This window comes from Gorilla gorilla, chromosome 14, assembly GCF_029281585.2.
Source record: "Gorilla gorilla gorilla isolate KB3781 chromosome 14, NHGRI_mGorGor1-v2.1_pri, whole genome shotgun sequence".
NCBI classification, from domain to species: Eukaryota; Metazoa; Chordata; class Mammalia; order Primates; family Hominidae; genus Gorilla; species Gorilla gorilla.
In genome coordinates this window covers 77,812,888-77,827,574 of record NC_073238.2, presented here as the reverse complement: position 1 = coordinate 77,827,574, position 14,687 = coordinate 77,812,888, and positions in this window count along the sequence as shown.

The following is a 14,687-nucleotide window of genomic DNA, read 5'->3' as shown; positions in this document are numbered from 1 at the left end:
TCAGCCTCCCCAGTAGCTTGGATTACAGGTGCCTGCCACCATGTCCGGCTAATTTTTGTATTTTTAGTAGAGACGGGGTTTCACCATGTTGTCTAGGCTGGTCTCGAACTCCTGACCTCAGGTGATCCGCCCGCCTCGGCCTCCCAAAGTGCTGGGATTACAGGCGTGAGCCAATGCTCCCGGCCGAGAATAATTTATTTTTTAAAGCCTAAGTGTACTATCCTCCAAAAGAAAAGAGATACATGTGTCTACATTGAAATTACATAGCCATTTATCAAAGGACACCAGAAAGGAAAAAAAAAAAGAGAGAAACTATCAACTGAAAAAGATATTTGCAAAATATATAACTGAAAAATGACAATTTTATCAAAATGTATAATAATGCATACAAGTAAATGAGATAGTCACGAAAACACAGTAGAGAAATGAAGAAAAGACATGAACAGAAATCTCAGAAAAGAGTAATATAAATGGGAATTATTTACATGGGAAGATGCTTTTTAGTAGTAATTTATAAAGTAATAATTAAGATTCCAATAAACCAATACTTTATAACAAAAGAGCAGCAAAAGATTAGAAATTTGACAGCAATTTATCCTTGCTCCTCAAGGAAGGAATAGGTTTGATGTAATCAACCTGGCATCCAGTAGATCTTGGGGAACTGAGTCATTTTGATGGCATTTGCGGCAGGCAGGCTGGAAAATTCCACATTGGCAAAAATTAGACCAGCTTTGGTGAGATAAAGCTCATGCTCTGTGTGCATTCTGTGTCTGTAAATTAATAAATGTTAGACAGTCGTGAGAGAGGCAGTGATTTTCCACTGTGGGAGCAGACATCAGTCTTCGGATAGCCAGCCTCAAAAATTGTGTCAGTAATATCCTGTCGGTTATTAATCTTTATCCCATGAATTTTGTAAAGTATTGGCCATCGTTACACATTCTTTTGGGTCAAGCCACTCTGATGGCCACTTCAGTTTTTCGACAATTTCAGTAATTACATCCATTTAGCCTCTTATGGTTAAGGGCTGTCACCTGGTCTGCCATTCTGAAAACCATTATCCTCACTGATATTTCAGAGCCAATTTCCGTTTTAGCATTTCCTACAAAACAGCCCCTGTAGGGCTTCTCTATTATCTTAATGAGGATTGGATAACAGAGCCAAGTGGTAACTTTCAGTACAAAATAAATTCTTTCTAACATTAGTACCTCCCTGAGCCTTTGATCCCTTCCTTAATACTATTTTAAGAAAGTTCTAGCATCTTCTCCTTTTACTAAATGCTGTCCTCATGGCCAAGCATCAAAGAGCCACTCCAGCATAAATAACTTTCAGCCTCAGATTTTCTTGCCAGAATATTGAATGCTGACTCATTGATCATTTTCCCCTGTCAAGAAGTTCTCGCTTCTCTAGCCTTCTATTCTGCACTCTTCTGTCTAGTCAGACAGCCTTAAGATTATAAGATCCACTCTCAAAAGTTCTTCCTAGATTCCTACTGGTATGTGTTTTGCACAATTTACAATTCAGTTAGTATCTAGGACTTTCTTCTTTGAGCAGAGACTGTACATCCTTGCTTGGTCTCTTCTCAGCCCTGAATTATAAGCTTGAGTCATGACAGGGCATCATCTTTAAAAGGACAAGTAAAATTCTGAGAGACACCTACCTCTGGTAAGAACCTTGCAGGAACTCAAGTGAGGGAAGACTGCGCTCTTCTGTTAGGTTGGTGCAAAAGTAATTGCGGTTTTTGCCATTAAAAGTAATACTGGGGCCGGGAGTGGTGGTTCATGCCTTTATCCCAGCACTCTGGGAGGCCGAGGCAGGCGGATCACCTGAGGTTAGGCATTCAAGACCAGCCTAGCCAACATGGAAAAAACCCGTCTCTACTAAAAATACACAAAAAAATTAGCCGGGTGCGGTGGTGCATTCCTGTAGTCCCAGCTACTGGGGAGGCTGAGGCAGGAGAATCGCTTGAACCCGGGAGGGAGAGGTTGCAGTGAGCCAAGATCACGCCACTGCACTCCAGCCGTGGAGGCAGAGTGAGACTCCATGTCACACACACACACACACACACACACACACACACAATTAAGATTGGGGCTACTTCTGCGAGATGAAGGTTCAAAGGAAACTTGTGTTTTAAGATTCCCAGTGAAATCTTTCAATGTTTCCTTTTCCATATTTTGTCAATTTTATCCATCTGAAATGTCTTAAATATCAACTGGCATTGTCATTTTTCCTCCATCATGTTTTTTATTTCATCCTGTTGGTCTATTTATAATTTATAATACATTTTAGTATATTTTTCAGTTATACCTTCCAATTCCTATCTTTTGTGTTGTGTCTACACTACTCCCTTAGCTCGCTTAGAGAGTTTTTCTTTAAATTATTATATTATTTAAATTTCAGTGACTATATTTTAAAAAACTTAACCATAGTAATAAATGTACAGAACTAAACATTTAAGATTTAACTTCCTTTTTATGACAAAAGATAGACCTCTACACTTTCCCAATCCCAAACATTATCCTATTATCGGGATAAAAATTTTGGCAAATTTTTATTTTTTATTTGCTAAGTAGTTTATATAGCTAGTTTGTCTTTTAGTTGCTAATAATTAGTTCTGTTACATTGCAATTCCCTTACTTTCTATACCATGTAACTCCAAATACTAAATTTTAATTAAATTAATAGAATTTTAAGATCACTATGGGTTATATAAATATTATTCATTACTATGATTACTTTATTATGCATTATTTTACTATTTATAGTTAATGCTTATTTTTTATTTGCATAAGTGTAAAAGTTATAGTTCTTTTATTTCCAGTTGTTCCAAAAATCTAATATGGTGTTTCAACGTGGGGTCTCTAGACCAACAAGCAGCATCAGCATAGCCTTAGAATTTGTTTAATATACAAATTATCTGGCCTTCACTAAGATTTATTGGGTCATTGATAAGGGGTGAATCTTTGTTTACCCCCAAATTTATATGTGAAATATTAACTCCAAATGTAATGATATTAGAAGGTAGGATCTACAGGAGGTAATTTGGTAATGAAGGCCCTCCCCTCATAAATGGCACCAGTGCCTCTATAAAAGGGACCCTAGTCAACAGTAGGGAACCTGGAACAGGGCAGAACCTAACAGTGCTAGCACAGTGATCTCAGACTGTTAGCCTCCAGAACTGTGAGAAATTCATTTCTATTTTGTGTAAGACACCTAATTTATGAAACTTTGTTATAGCTGCCAGAGCTGATTAAGATAGTCAGAAATAGAATGGGGCCTACATTCCATTTTACATTCTTAAAAAACCCTCTAGGGGAATTTTTTCATGTTCATTTTTCCTAATGTATTCCTCAAAGCTCAAATTGATCAGAAATGCTTCACGTTTCTGCCTTTCACCCCCGGAGATCGAAACACACTATCCTTCTTTCTGCTGCTGCTATCTGAGCTGATTTTTAAAAAAATAAGTGCACACAAGACATTCAAATACTTCCCTGTGCTATCATCCTTAATTCTTACTGGGCCTGTTGACTCCCAGATCCCATGACTTCCAATCCCTTCTTGTTTGTGGTTAATATTTTTGTTTTACTAAATCATATGCTCTGAAAATTACCTAAATATATATTGAATTAATACATGGGAATAATTTTATTACTTTTTTGTTGTTGTTTTTAGAAGTGTAGTATTCTTGGTTGAAAAATTAACTCACGTAGAAATTTGCAGTATTGTTGCATTGTTTTCTAGAATATATTGACCTTATAAAAGTCAGAAAAGATCTTTATTTCAATCATTTATTTGTATGCCTGGAAGTTGTTTAATGTCTTTCATTTTACCCTGATGTTATATGTAATATCATTGTCAGAGGTGTTTGAACCAGAGCAACTCCATCTTGAATAGGGACTGGGTAAAATAAGGCTGAGACTTGCTGGACTGCATTCCCAATAGGTGAGGCATTCTTTGTAACAGAATGAGACAGGAGGTCAGCACAAGAAAGAGGTCACAAAGACCTTGCTGATAAAACAGATTGCAGCAAAGAAGCCAGCCAAAACTCACTAAAACCAAGATGGAGATGAAAGTGACTACTAGTTGCCCCATTGCTCATTATGCACTAACTATAATGCATTAGCATGCTAAAAGACACTCCCACCAGCACATGACTATTTACAAATGTCATGGCAACCTCAGGAAGTTACTTTATATGTCTAAAAAAAGGGAGGAACTCTCAGTTCCGGAAATTGCCCACCACTTTCCTGGGAAACTGATGAATAATCCACCACTTCTTTAGTGTATACTCAAGAAATAAGTGTAAGTATAATCAGTGGAGCAGCCCATGCTGCTGCTCTAACTATGGAGTAGCTATTCTTTATTCCTTTGCTTTCTTAATAAACTTGCTTTCAATTTACTGTATGGATTCACCCTGAATTTATTTTTTTTTTGCGATATCCAAGAACCCTCTCTTGGGGTCTGAATCACGACTCCTTTCTGTCAGATCATGTGACCTGTAACAGATTTTTGTTTGTTTCTTGTTCTGTCCATTTTCTTGTCTCAAAAATCCTGCTTTTTCTTTTCACTACAACTAATAATTTACACAGAAATAATATTTTATAATTACTTTTTTTAGATTTGAAAAGATAATATTTCTATTTTTTGTAAGAATAAGAAGTTAAAGTCTCTTTAACCATTTTAACAGAGTACAGGATGCTGTTAACATTTCATTGTATAATAAGAATATAAGTAACAGATAATTTATATGATTTCCTAAGGATATGGAAAGAGAGAATTCAGATAGACTCATCACCGTCTTTTCCATTTGCCATAGTGTTGTCATAATTTCTATTGATATTATTGTTGAAAGTAAATGAAATACAAAATTCCTAAAGATCTATACTTGGCTCCCAAATTTGACATTTTTTGTTAGAACACTTCTTTACGACTTCTATGGAAAAAAATACCAAAATAACCAGAACATTATTTCTCTCTTGTGTTAGTTAATCAAACTCTATTGGATGCTATTACTTGTGACCAAAAATGTGAAAATCTTCAAAAAATTATTTAAAGTTATTGTAACTAGTATAATATATATTGTTCTGTATAAATAGTATGTGAATATATTTAAATACATTATAGCAAACATTTATTACATTCTCCAAATAAAAATATTTTTGTTTCAAAGTTTAATTTTTAAGTAACCAGTATCTTCCAACATATATAATTGAATGTGTGTTTCAGAAATAATATAGTCTGTCAAAAGGTTTATCCCTTTGTTAGACTTATGAATAGATTCAGTTTTATGCTCTGTATAAGAACTCAATAAGGAGAATACTTAATCTTATTAGAAGGAATTTCAAGATAATTACTAAACACCTAGAAATACAAAGAAATCTAAAAAACTACTGGGTCACCTGCCAGTTTCAACATACATGAATACATGAGTATTGCTTTTCTTGACATCAAAGACATCTTTATGTTCATAGAGTGGTGTGATAAAGTGAAAAAACCTGACAGCAGAAAACTTAACTAAGCAAAATATATTGAGAAGAAGAAACATTTCAAAAAGAACTTTTAAAGAATACATAGTTAAGCAGAGAAGCTTTAAATAGATGAAACATTTAATTATAAATTGATTCACATTACTGACTCTTTACCCTCTACTTTAATTCTTTAAACTTCTTGTACACTGATTATGCTCATATTAAGAAACTGTGCTGTTATTATCTTTTCCTAATTATTATTTGACATTCTTCCTTTTTTTTTCAAGAGACAGGGTCTTGCTTTGTCACCCAGGCTGGAGTGCAATGGCTTGATCATAGTTCACTGCAGCCTTCTACTCCAGGGATCAAGGAATCCTCCCACCACAGCCTCTCATGTAGTGAGGATTACAGGTGCACACCACCATGCCCAGTTGTTTTTTAAAAAAATTGTAGAGATAGGGTCTTGCTATGTTGCCCAGCCTGGTCTGGAACTCCTAACTTTATGCAATCCTTCGTTATTGGCCTCTCAAATCGCTGGGATTACAGGCATGAGCCACCACGTCCAGCCTATTTGGCATTCTTTAAAAAATTTAAGAATTAAATTTTCTAACTAAAATATATTAATTGAGTAATAATAGAAACATTTTCCACGTCCAGTTTATCAAATGTTGTTTTTTTCTCTTTATTACTTCCTTTTAGATGTTTCTCATTGCCTTATAATCTCAATTTATAATCATATAAATTATGTTACTCATATTCTTATTATACAATGAATTTTAACAGCATCCTGTACTCTGTTAAAATGGTTAAAGAGACTTCTTAATAAAAGAGATAATATATCTTTATGTGCCAGATACAGAACAAATTACCATATTATGGAAAAAATACTTTTTTTCCAAATAAACGTGTGTAAAATAATGATTATGAAACCAATCACTTTTTCCTTTTTGTTTCTTCCAAAATAATATAAAATTATATATGATACACATAAATCATACATATATGTTTATATACGTGCATGCATACATATATAAATAGTGCCTACTGCTGTTTTACAAACAGCCTCAAAATCTAGTGACTTAAATGATAACAATTGAGTATTCCCCATCATTTTGTGAATTGGCTGCATGATGCTCTGGTGACCTAGTCTGTGCTCATTCCTATGGCTGTGGCCAGCTTGCTGGTTGGCTGGAGCTAGTTGCCTGAGATGGTTTTACTCATGTGTTTTGAATCTTGGGGGTGGGGCGGGGATGACTGGGCCTTATTCTCCATGTGGGTCTTCATTGTGTGCTTCATAATAGCATAATGGTCTCAGGTTACCAAAAGAACAAGAGTTAAAACTGGAAAGTTCTCTTGACACTGAGACTCAGAAATCACCCACCATTATTTCACTTTGTTTTATTGATTACTGTTATTCACAGGGACAGTTCAGATTCAAGGGAAGTAAATCTACCAAACGATGGAAGAATCAAAAAAGAATTTGTAACCTTTTTTAATCCACACAATTCTAACTTCCATTACTTATATCATCTTTTGTAAATTTATAATCAAAGTAAATATAATCAAAGGTTTGTTTATATTTATTTTAATATAGCACACCTATAACAATAAGTTCATAGTGTGATACCAAAAATTAATGTTTGGAATTTGTTTATATCATATATGATTTGTAGATATACTATACTTATTAAAGATGATAACATTTAATATTAGATCAACTTTTGAAGAGAATCATGAACTATTGTTAAACCATGTATTATTTTGCTAACCTCATAAACATCATATGGGCAGAGGTAATGAGTTTCTATTTGGTGAACTGTGACTAAAAATGTACAGTGTAGGCACCCTGGTAATCTATTTGTAATCAAAACAAAGAGCAAGATCTAATTTTTTTAAAAATAATTAAAATGTAAATTACTAAATAGTGAGAGCTTCTTTAATTATCTTTCCTTCTTTTAAATATCACATATGCTGCTTAGCTAGCAAAGACAAAATTAGCACAGATTTATATACATATATAGAGAGACATATATACACACACACACACATATATATGGAGAGAGAGAGAGAGGATAATGCATGGAAAAGAGATAATGGCCTTTGTAAAAAACCTAGTAAAATTAATACCAATAAATTCAGACTTTAAAAACTGATTGTTAAAAAAATAGGTTAATAACAAACCACATATGTTTATTTTGTGAATAACAACCAGAATTATTTATCAGATGTAAGTAAAATTAATGTTATATTTTTATTTATGCATTGCTTTTATTTTTAATTTGTAAATGTTTGGCACAAAGACAATTATACTCTATGAAGAAGGTGACATAATAATCTAATTATTGAAATAAATCAAAATAAATATTTAAGTAAATAGTAATTTGATTTCTGTACCATACAGGAGTTTTTTAGTGTCATAACTTAAAAATACATAGATTTCTGTCCCACTTAAAAATGCATGAGAAAAGATTTTTCACAAAGTTGCTTCTAAACAAATCGTTGTATACGTAAACAAATATTTATACATTCAGTTAATATTTTGAGGTACTTAAATGTGGTAGGCATTGTTTTAAACACTGAGGAAAGGAGAGAGAGATTGAGTGTGTGTGTCTATGTGTTTATATGGTCGAAAGTTAAATATAACATGCATTTTTGGCACATGAGTTGAAATAGGTCTATAATATGCACAAGCACAACTCAAACACAGTCTGTATTACGTCTTTGTTCTATGCAGACTCACCTTCTTTATTTACTAACCAAAACCCTGTTATTTTCTAGCTGTTCTTGAGTATTATACCACTTGACGACTGAGGCAGAATCAAAGAAAGTACTAATGCTCTTCAGTAAAACATACAAAACTACAGACAATGGCAGTGCCTTATTTTGTAAAGTATATAGCTATGAGCCTTTGCTACTCTTTGCTGACATTTGGAATTTAACTGAAGTGTCTTGTTAAAAAACATTTATGGAAATAAAAAGAATATCTTTCCTTTTTAGGGATATAAATTAAACTCAATTTTATTGGTCAAGGACTATGGTATCAGGCCATTTTAATAAAGGCATAACTAATCTTATCACCATCATTTAGTTACTACTGGAGATCACAATTCAATTAACTCATAGATATGAAACATCATTAGATATTCATAAAGAGGGCTGCAAAGCAAATCAACTTAAATGTTAAAGCAGAAGAGTAAGTTACAAGTTTTAGCATTGATTTTCAAAGTTTGCCCCTATTGTTGCTGTGGGCCTAGAATTTTGCATTTAGCTTTGTAAGGATTGAGTACAGACATTTTAATGGAAAACTTTACAACTTATATTCTATATTTTTATTTGGCAGAAATTTATTGAGTGTCTGCTATGTGCAAGACACTGTGTTAGGAGTTTGTATTAGTCCATTTTCACAATGCTATAAACAACTGCATGAGACTGGGTAATTTATAATGAAAAGAGGTTTAATTGACTCACAGTTCCACATGGCTAGAAGGCCTCAGGAAACTTACAATCATGGCAGAAGGGGAAGCAGGCACCTTCTTCAGAAGGTGGCAGGAGAGAGAAAACAAAGAAAGAACTTGCAAACACTGACAAAACTATCATATCTCATGAGAATTAATTCACTATCATGAGAACAGCATAGGTGAAACCACCTCCATGATTTAATCACCTTCCTCCCAATTTAAACCATAAGCTTAGAACTGATCTGGATCCCTGAGGAATTGCCACACTGACTTCCACAATGGTTGAACTAGTTTACAGTCCAACCAACAGTGTAAAAGTGTTCCTATTTCTCCACATCCTCTCCAGCACCTGTTGTTTCCTGACTTTTTAATGATCGCCATTCTAACTGGTCTGAGATGGTATCTCATTGTGGTTTTGACTTGCATTTCTCTGATGGCCAGTGATGATGAGCATTTTTTCATGTGTCTTTTGGTTGCATAAATGTCTTCTTTTGAGAAGTGTCTGTTCATATCCTTCACCCACTTTTTGATGGGGTTGTTTGTTTTTTTCTTGTAAATTTGTTTGAGTTCATTGTAGATTCTGGATATTAGCCCTTTGTCAGATGAGTAGGTTGTGAAAATTTTCTCCCATTCTGCAGGTTGCCTGTTCACTCTGATGGTAGTTTCTTTTGCTGTGCAGAAGCTCTTTAGTTTAATTAGATCTTGTTTGTCAATTTTGTCTTTTGTTGCCATTGCTTTTGGTGTTTTAGACATGAAGTCCTTGCTCATGCCTATGTCCTGAATGGTATTGCCTAGGTTTTCTTCTAGGGTTTTTATGGTTTTAGTTCTAACATTTAAGTCTTTAATCCATCTTGAATTAATTTTTGTATAAGGTGTAAGGAAGGGATCCAGTTTCAGCTTTCTGCATATGGTTAGCCAGTTTTCCCAGCACCATTTATTAAATAGGGAATCCTTTCCCCATTTCTTCTTTTTGTCAGGTTTGTCAAAGATCAGATAGTTGTAGATATGCAGCATTATTTCTGAGGGCTCTGTTCTGTTCCATTGGTCTATATCTCTGTTTTGGTACCAGTACCGTGCTGATTTGGTTAGTGTAGTCTTGTAGTATAGTTTGAAGTCAGCATGATTCCTCCAGCTTTGTTCTATTGGCTTAGGATTGACTTGGCAATGCGGGCTCTTTTTTGGTTCCATATGAACTTTAAAGTAGTTTTTTCCCAATTCTGTGAAGAAAGTCATTGGTAGCTTCATGGGAATGGCGTTGAATCTGTAAATTACCTTGGGCAATCATGATATTGATTCTTCCTACCCATGAGCAGGGAATGTTCTTCCATTTGTTTGTATCCTCTTTTATTTCACTGAGCAGTGGTTTGAGAAATACCATTTGACCCAGCAATCCCATTACTGGTTATATACCCAAGGATTATAAATCATGCTGCTATAAAGACACATGCACACGTATGTTTATTGAGGCACTATTCACAATAGCAAAGACTTGGAGCCAACCCAAATATCCAGCAAGGATAGACTGGATTAAGAAAATGTGGCACATATACACCGTGGAATACTATGCATCCATAAAAAATGATGAGTTCCTGTCCTTTGTAGGGACATGGATGAAGCTGGAAACCATCATTCTCAGCAAACTATCACAAGGACAGAAAACCAAGCACCGCATGTTCTCACTCATAGGTGGGAATTGAACAATGAGAACACATGGACACAGGAAGGGGGATATCACACACCGGTGTCTGTTGTGGGGTCGGGGGAGGGGGGAGGGATAGCATTTGGAGATATACCTAATGTTAAATGACGATTTAATGGGTGCAGCACACCAACATGGCACATGTATACACATGTAGCTAACCTGTACGTTGTGCACATGTACCCTAAAACTTAAAGTATAGTAAAAAAAAAAAAAAAAAAAGAACTGATCTGGACATGTGCTGCAGCTTCCCCACCTCACCTTCCCTGTTACCTCCAACAGGCAAGTGGCTAACTTCTCAATCTCTCTCTCTCTCTCACTCTCTCTCTCTCTCTCTCTCATTGTGATAAGAACACAAATTGAGATCCACCCCCTTAACACATTTTTACATATGCAATACAGCACAGTTAACTATATGCACAATGTTGTACAGGTAGCTTTTTTACTTATGGACTTCTTCAGCCTAAAACAATCTGCTTAGAATGAACAAATCCTAGTAGATCACTTCAACTAAAACAAGTGTGACATGGGCTTCAGAAATAAAAACATGAGAAAAGAGAAAAAGAAAGAGAGAGGGAGGGAGGGAGAGAAAGAAAGAAAGAGAAAGAGAGAAAGAAATAGAAAGGCAAGGTGGAAGGAAGGAAGGAAGAAAGGGAGGGAGGAAGGAAAAGAAAGAGAAAATCTGTTCTCCATTTGGACTATTGACTAGTAGGTGCCTCTCAGACCTATACATAGATATGTCACCCTGTCAGATCAAGAGCTAAGATATCAAAATCACCAATGGTAACAAAGAGATCCTACCAAATTATGATACAGAGATAATAAGAATAATCAAAAAACTAGCAGAGGTAGTAGAGTTAACAAGGACCTTTTAGAGATATTGAGCAAGCAGTATAGAAAATATTTAAAAATAATAGGCTTTATAGATTTAACAATATAAATATTTTTTCCCTAAGAAACTATACATTTATGAGTATGTATTATACATAATATCATTATTACATTGCTCACTGAGCAATATAAAGTGTTGATTCTCATCTAATAATGTTCAAATAATTTTTTAATCTTTAGAAATATTTCTCCTTCTTTCCTTGCTACTGTGCTACTTTTCATCTTTCCTTCATCCTTTCATCAATATATTGTCATCAATGAAAACACTTCAGTCAGCAAGGAAAGATCCTAGACTTGAATAAATATATCCAAATTATTGTTGCATTACTAGTACATGTTCAAAGAAATAAGAAAACATTTTTATTACCCCATTTGCATGTTGTTTAAATGACCATAAGTTTCATGCAGTTCCTGAGAGCTAGGTTCACTAGAGTCACTTTATTGTGTCTCCAGAAGAAAAATAAGGTGATGATTTAACATGTCTGCATGTTTGAGCATTGAGTATTTAGTTGATGGCTACGTTTGTGAACAGTGCACTTAGCCTGTTGACCAGCAGTTAATAAAAGTATATAGAAATAAATACATAAATGGGAGCACAATCAGCTAGCAGCTATGGAGATGACAGACAGTATGTGCACAAATTCAGTTTTAAGAAATGAATTTAAAGTTCAATAAGAATAGGATTTGAGTTCTGGAATAACTGCTATCTCTGAGATATTCAAACAGTTTTGGTAACATGCCTAAGCCTCAATGACTTCATCTGTAAATGGGCCACAGTTGAAGCTAAGGCATAAAAGTTTTAAATAATAAAATAGAATATGATAAAATGTACAGAGGCAGAGCTAAATGCCTGGCATATAATATACAATGAAAGTTAGATATTACTATTATTAGTTGAAGGGACCTTGTATTAGTCCATTTTCACACTGCTGATAAAAACATACCAAGACTGGGAAATTTACAAAAGAAAGAGGTTTAATTTGACTTACAGTTCCAAGTGGCTGGGGAAGCCTCACAATCATGGAGGAAGCCAAGGAAGAACAAGTCACATCTTACATGGGTGACAGCAGGCAAAGAGAGAATGAGGAAGGTGCAAAACTGAAAACACCTGAGAAAACCATCAGATCTCTTGAGACTTATTCACTACCATGAGAACAGTATGGGGGAACCGCCCCCATGATTCAATTGTCTCCCACCAACTCCCCACCACAACACATGAGAATGATGGGAGTACCATTCAAGATGAGATTTGGGTGGAGAAACAGAGCCAAATCACATCATTCCAATTCTGGCCCCTGCCAAATCTCGTGTCCTCACATCACAAAACTAATCATGCCTTCCCAACAGTCCACCAAAGTCTTAACTCATTTCAGCATTACCTCAGAAGTCCACAGTCCAAAGTCTCATCTGAGACAAGGCAAGTCCCTTTGGCCTATGAGCCTGGAAAATCAAAAGCAAGCTATTTATTTCCTAGATGCAATAGGGCTACAGACACTGGGTAAATACAACTGTTCCAAATGAGATACATTGGCCAAAACAAAGGGGTTATGGGGCCCATGCAAGTCTGAAATCCAGTGAGGCAGTTAAAACTTAAAGTTCCAAAATGATCTCCTATGGCTCCATGTCTCATATCCAGGTTGCACTGATGCAAAAGGTGGGCTCCCATGGTCTTGAGCAGCTCTGCCCTTATGACTTTGCAGACTACAGCCTCCCTCCTGGCTGCTTTCATGGGCTGGTGTTTGGTGTCTGCAGCTTTTCCAGGCGCACGGTGCAAGCTGTTGGTGGATCTACCATTCTGGGGTCTGGAGGACAGTGGCCCTTTTCTCACAACTCCACTAGGTGGTGCCCCATTAGGGACTCTCTGTGGGGTCTCCAACCCCACATTTCCCTTCCGCACTGCCCTAGCGGAGGTTCTCCATGAGAGCACCGCCAATGCAGCAAACTTCTGAAATTTAAGTAGAGGTTCCCAAACCTCAATTCTTGACTTCTGTGCACCTGCAGGCTCAACACCACATGAAAGGTGCCAAAGCTTGGGGCTTGCACCATCTGAAGCCACAGCCAGAGCTTTATGTTGGCCCCTTTCGGCCATTGCTGGAGCGGCTGGGACACAGGGCACCAGTTTCCTAGGCTGCACACAGCTCGGGGACCCTGGGCTGGGTCCACAAAACCACTTTTTCCTCTTAGGCCTCCAGGCCTCTGATGAGAGGGGCTGCCATGAAGACTTCTGACATACCCTGGAGACATTTTCCCCATTGTCTTGGGGATTAACATTTGGCTCCTTGTTCCTTATGCAATTTTTTTTTCACCCAGCTTGAATTTCTCCTCAGAAAATGGGATTTTTTTTTTCTATCGCATTGTCAAACTGCAAATTTTTCAAACTTTTATTCTTTGTTTCCCTTTTAAAACTGAATACTTGTCACAGTACTCAAGTCACCTCTTGAATGCTTTGCTGCTTAGAAATTTCTTTGGCCAGATTCCCTAAATCATCTCTCAAGTTCAAAGTTCCACAAATCTTTAGGGCAGGGGAAAAATGCTGCCTGTCTCTTTGCTAAAACATAACAAGGGTCACTTTTGCTCCAGTTCCCAACAAGTTCCTCATCTCCATCTGAGATCACCTCAGCCTGGACCTTATTGTCCATATTGCTATCAGCATTTTGGGCAAAGCCATTCAACAAGTCTCTAGGAAGTTCCAAACTTTCCCACATTTTCCTGTCTTCTTCTGAACCCTCCAAACTGTTCCAACCTCTGCCTGTTACCCAGTTCCATAGTCACTTCCACATTTTCAGGTATCTTTTCAGCAGCACCCCACTAGTACCACTTTTCTGTATTAGGCTATTTTCATGCTGCTGATAAAGACATACCTGAGACTGGGAAATTTACAAAAGAAAGAGGTTTAATTTGACTTACAGAAGACTCACAATCATGGTGGAAGCCAAGGAAGAACAAATCACACCTTACATGGAATGAAGCAGGCTAAGAGAGAATGAGGAAGACGCGAAAGTGGAAACCCCTGAAAAAAACATCAGATTTCATGAGACTTACTCATTACCACAAGAACAGTATGGGGGAAACTGCTCCCATGATTCAATTATCTCCCACCGTATCCCTCCCACAATGCATAGGAATGATGGGAGTACAATTCGAGATTTGGGTGTAGACACAAAGCCAAAC